Source organism: Arachis hypogaea, chromosome 13 (genome assembly GCF_003086295.3).
Source record: "Arachis hypogaea cultivar Tifrunner chromosome 13, arahy.Tifrunner.gnm2.J5K5, whole genome shotgun sequence".
NCBI lineage: Eukaryota > Viridiplantae > Streptophyta > Magnoliopsida > Fabales > Fabaceae > Arachis > Arachis hypogaea.
Window position 1 is genome coordinate 40,461,293 of NC_092048.1, and position 5,704 is coordinate 40,466,996.

Consider the following 5,704-nt stretch of genomic DNA (forward strand, 5'->3'; position numbering starts at 1 on the left):
TTTTGGTTGTTAAATTAATAATATAATATAGTTATATCTCAATTTAATTTTAATTTTAATTACAATTAAAAAATATTATATTACATATTTTGATTGTCAAATTTATAATTAGTCATTGATAATAATATATAGAGAGACAAAGTGGGAGAACGAATAAGAAAGATAGAGAAAGCCACTACAACAAATTCGAGTTGAGACAACCCTTTAAAAACGTTGCCTATAATAAGGAAAAGTGTTGCCTTTGATCAAAGGCAACACTTTTCGACAAAATGCAACGCTTTTTGGGGGTTGGCTATACGGCCGTTACCTTTGGTCTAAGGCAACGCTTTTGTGTATCAAAGGGAACCCTTTTTATGGAAACCTTCAAAAAACATTGCCTTTTTATGGCAACCTTAAAAAAAAAACAACTCCACGAAGGGTTGCCTTAGAAGACCCAAACACAACACTTTAGATAAGACTTTATCGCAACACTTTTTACAAGTTGTATTTTCTAATACTTAAAGCAACACTTGTCCAAATTGTTTTAAGTTACCTTTTCATATACCTAAAGCAACATCTGTCCAGATTTTTTTTAAGTTGCCTTTTTCATAGACCTAAAGCAACACCTTATGAGTTTTTCTTAGATTCTCTTTTTTTATATCTAAAGCAATATATTTTTTACCTTTGTTATATTTATATGACATTTGAAGGATATATAACACACACTAATAATATTTAAATATTTAAATTCAATTTAATAAATATAGAGAAAATAAACTAATAATATATATTGCATATATATAGAAAGGTCTTTCAAGTGCCAATTAACATACTTGCTAAGTTACCAAGTCAAATAAATAATAAACATAAGTAAACAAAATACATGTTTTTCTCATGATGACCTTGAACAAAAAAAAACTAGTTTTTCATTTGAAACCAAAAAGAATTTGTGCTTCACTATTATGCCAAGAATCGCTTTTATCTCTTCAGAAATCTTCATCCAACCATTAGCATGTATACTCTGCAGTCAAATCTAAATGGATATCAATTTTGTGAAGATGTCGCTGTGGGAAGCGATGGAAGTTTCGTCGCTGCAGTTGCAAGAGTCCAAGAAACGAATAAATTAGACATAGCGCAAAAGAATAACAGAATATTTATTTATGTATTTGATTGAAAATATTCATGGAGCTTATACATACTTCTATTGCATGAGGACGGAAGCAGCGACGATGATGATGAAGGCCATGGAGCTACAATATTGTCATTAAGATCACACATGAACCCAACATCGGACGATTTATCAAATACTGCGTCCGAAGAAAGACTCGGCAAAAGGCAGCCAAATTCTACATGACATCGAAATAATTAATTAAGTTCAGATAATTTTTTACAATGGATTGTTCACTTGTTTTTAATTATCCTTTCATGATGGGGTTAGGGCTGATTAACCTCAAAACACAACTATGACAAGAGTGGAATAATGTGGTGAAGAAAAAATAAAGTGATCTCGTTGTTTGTTGGTAAGATGCTATTTATAGTCTCATTCATGATAATGGATTTAATCATATGATGAAGTTAGGAATAAATGCAAAGTCAGCACATTTGCAAGGATATACGAATTTTCCTAATGAATGAATAAGTCAAAATCATTTCTAAGATATACTTGCATCACAATAGACTTAATCTCCATTTATCCAGTTAACTTCCTTCAATTTCACCACCAACCATAATGTGTTAAATAGTTATAAGTACATGTGAAAATGAGATATTATCAAATGAAAATTTCCAACCTATGATCTCACAATAGCAAATTGAAAAGGAAAAGTTTACTGTACCTAACAGTTTAGACTGAGGCATATAATAGTTTTTGAAAGGCGTCAATGGCGAAGGTGCTAAAAGAGGCAAAAATGGTTGTGGCTAAGCACTTGGAGACATATCAAGAGGCAACATGCCATCCTTCGTTGTGATCGAAATGGAATATTTTGTACCACTAGTTGGAGAGCCCTGAGACTTGTTCATACCTACTTAGGGGCAAATTAAATTACATCATAAAGAGTGATATTTCTTACAGAAAATGGAACACTCAAACATTGACTAAGGAAATGTTTGTGAGTTTTGATTTTAGACTAAAATGGAGAGAAGGGAACAGCTTTCAAGTGTAAGGCGAAGTCCATTCTACCCTTCCAAACTTAACCTGAAAACTTTAACTCGCAAACACATGCTTAAAGTCTAAGATACCAAAATAAGTATACTTGTGTTCAGTGTTCATCAAGTACAAGCCCAAAATAAAGAGCAATAGCAGGCCAACTTTAATGACATTCAGTTCTTCATTTCTTATTGTAAATGGTTTTAATTATTAAAAAAAGGGACCTAACATTTTGAAAGAGTTTACCTAATGGATATTAAGAGGTCTAATAAAATTGGATATCAATGAACAATCATAAACTTACCAGTTTAATGATGAAAGGCCATTTCTAGTTCATGACTTGGAACTTGTACCTAATGACAGTGAGAATGCAGCACAAAGAAAACCCTTAATCATAAACTGTTCTATTACTTTTAGGAGGCCAAATTTAAAGAATATGCAACACAAAGAGTCATAATGTGAATGTTGTCATTTAATCCATCACATATATGATGGTCCATACAAAAGCAAATTGTTTATGTGCTAACTCTCGACGTCAGCAGTAAAAATACTAAGATTTCTGTGATCAATGTTAGGTGTTAACAAAACTAAACACCAGCATTTTACATGTTTCTAGTCAATCTAACTAATAATTATATCAATGACAATTTTAATTCAAGAAGCAAGCATACAAATAGTAAAAAGTATAACTCAAATCATGTAATGTAAGCAGCACCAATAAGATAACCAAATGGTTGCCTCAATTCTCCAACATCAGCTATAAATTAAATCAATCACGATTCAATGTGCTCTTTAGAGTTCAACCACAGACAAAAATCTCAGAGAAAAAAAATTCCTGATTATAACACTATTGCTGGGAAGAAAGGCTTTTCCTTTTATAAAACCATTAAAAAAATCAGAAAAATTGAAATAAAACCCCCAAAATCAGAACTATCAAAAAGCCCCAAAAATTCAGATTCAATGTAACTCAGAAATTCTATTCCCATAGTAAAATTCATAATCAATGCATTCAGAAATTCCATTCCCATACTAAAATTCAGAACATTCCCATACTAAAATTCAGAATCAATGCATTCAAAAATTCCATTCCATAGTAAAATTCAGAAGCTTCTTACCAATACGCAGAGGAGGAGGAGGGGGGTTACAACAGCGTTTAGTGTTGTCAAAGCTTGCGAAGAGGAGGAGACGAGACAGGGGAAGAAGAGGAAGAAGGAGAACGAGAGGGGTTTCTCAAAGAAGACCGCGTACGTAGAGCTGACACAGGAGGAGGAGGAGCCGTGGAGCAGCGTGCGTGGAGAAGATGACCGCGCCGAGGCCCATGGAAGGGAGCATCGCGCCGTCGCCCGTGAAGGAGAGCACCGCAGAGTCGCCGTACATGGAGGACAGCACCGCGATCGAGAGCTGTTGTCGTATGTTGAGGAGAGCTGCGATCGGGAGGTGATGACAAGTCATCTTAGCCTAGTTTCACTAGCCTTTTTCTTTTGTTTTCAATTGAATTATGCACTTTCTTGAGCCATAAGCAAGCCAATTGGGTAGATTTTCATGCTTCCTTTGATTTAATCAACCATGTATGAATTCATGCTATTTCATGAGGTTTTATGCTATAATTGTCACATATTATGAAAGAATGAATATCTCATGATTTTGAGCATAGCTTTGATGTGTTTGGTTGATTAATGATAGGTGAAGAAAGCTTGGAGAAAGATTGAAGCAAGAAGGAATGGCTAGGAGGAAGAGAGGACAAAAAGTTTGAGCAAAAGTTTGCCTCAAACTTTAGCTCAAACTTTTGGAATAAGTGAAAATGAACCAGGGAGCAAAAAGCTGGACCAAAAGTTTGCCTCAAACTTTTGTGCAAACTTTGGGCAAAAAGCTGGACCAAAAGTTTGCCTCAAACTTTTTGGCAAACTTTTGGCATCACAAATCAACACCCTGGAGAGCAAAAGTTTGCGCCAACGTTTGCCTCAAACTTTTTGGCAAACGTTGGCGCATGAACAACACACCCTGGAGAGCAAAAGTTTGCGCCAACGTTTGCCTCTAACTTTTTGGCAAACGTTGGCGCCATGAGTATGCAAGGGGAGGCCAACGTTGGAGCAAAAGTTTGACCCCAAACTTTTGCCCCAACGTTGGTATCAGCAAAAGAGGGTGGCTGATGTGAAAAGTTTGAGTAAAAGTTTGCCTCAAACTTTTACTCAAACTTTTACTCAAGCTTTCATGATTCCAAACCCGGTTCAATTCGGTTCTTCTCCAAACTCCAAGAGCAATCAACCAAGGCCTCTATCAACCCAATTCCATCATGAGCAAAGGCCCAATTGAAGGCTTGAAGACCATTTGAAGAAAGTGTATAAATAGCATAGGATTTAAGTTTTGAGGGAGCTTTTTCTTTTCGGTTTTGATTAGTGCACTTAGTAGAGAGCTCATTTTACATTTTTGGCATTATTGTTTTAATTCAAGAGAATTTGGGAGGAGAATTGATCTCTCTTCTTCCTTGTTCTTGCTCAGCACTCTTTACTTTCATTGTCTTGGATCTTGGGTTGGAGAATTGAAGGAAATCTGTTTCAATCTCACCTTGGGATCTTGTTTAATTCTCTGCTTAATTGAATTTCAATTTCAGTTAATTGCTTCTTCATCTATTTTCTTTGCAATTTACATTTCCTTTGCAATTGTTCTTGTTGGATCTAGGAAGGCATTGAGATCTAGACTTGGTTATCTAGTCTCTTGGATCCTGAGATCTGAATTCCAATTTTACTTCCTCTGTTTAATGCTTTTCAATCTCATTTACATTTCTGTTTTTAGATCTGATTCAATCCAAGTTATCTTCTACTTCTCTGTTCGTTGCAATTCACTTTTCCTTGTTTAAATTCTGCAAATCCAATTCCCAATTCCCTTTACAATTCAAGCCATTTACATTTCTTGCAATTTAAGATTCTGCAATTTACATTTCTTGCGTTCTAAGTTTCTGCCATTTACTTTCTTGTTCTTTAAGATTCAGCACTTTAACTTTCAGTTCTCTTTACTTTCTCTGCAATTTAAATTCTGCAAATCACAAATCTCTCAACCAAATCTTGATTCGCTTGACTAAATCAACCACTAAACTAAAATTGCTCAATCCTTCAATCCTGTGGGATCGACCTCACTCCCGTGAGTTATTATTACTTGATGCGACCCGGTGCACTTGCCGGTTAGTTTTGGGTGTTTTGGAGAAATTCGTTTTTCCATAAAAATATCCCATCAAGTTTTTGGCGCCGTTGCCGGGGATTGATTAGATTGACAATGATTAAGTGAAGTGAAGATCTAGATCAAGCACTTTTTCTTTTCTGTCCTTTAATTTTCAATTAACCCACTAACTGTTTGAATTTTTGTTTAAGCTAACTAAAACTTCATTCTAGCAGTAGATTGAAGTGTCACTGGTTTGTGTGTTTCTTATGTTTTGCTTGTATGTCAGGTACAAGAAGAACCACACCCACCTTTCATGAACAAGACGAAAGAACTCTCAGGAGGTTAAGAAGAGCTGAAAGAGGGAAAAATATTGTTGGAGAAGAGGAATCAGAAGAAGAATTCCAAGATATGGAGGAACATTCA

The 5,704-nt window shown here is 35.1% G+C and overlaps 1 long non-coding RNA gene across 1 annotated transcript; it reads right to left on the reverse strand.

Moving 5' to 3' along the window:
- Positions 1-755: 755 nt before the first annotated feature.
- Positions 756-1,325, reverse strand: LOC140178137 (uncharacterized). The gene is made up of 2 exons (XR_011870381.1): positions 1,179-1,325; positions 756-1,070 (listed from the first exon to the last, which is right to left on the reverse strand). It is a non-coding gene; the product is annotated as an uncharacterized lncRNA (long non-coding RNA).
- Between the last annotated feature and the right edge of the window lie 4,379 nt (positions 1,326-5,704).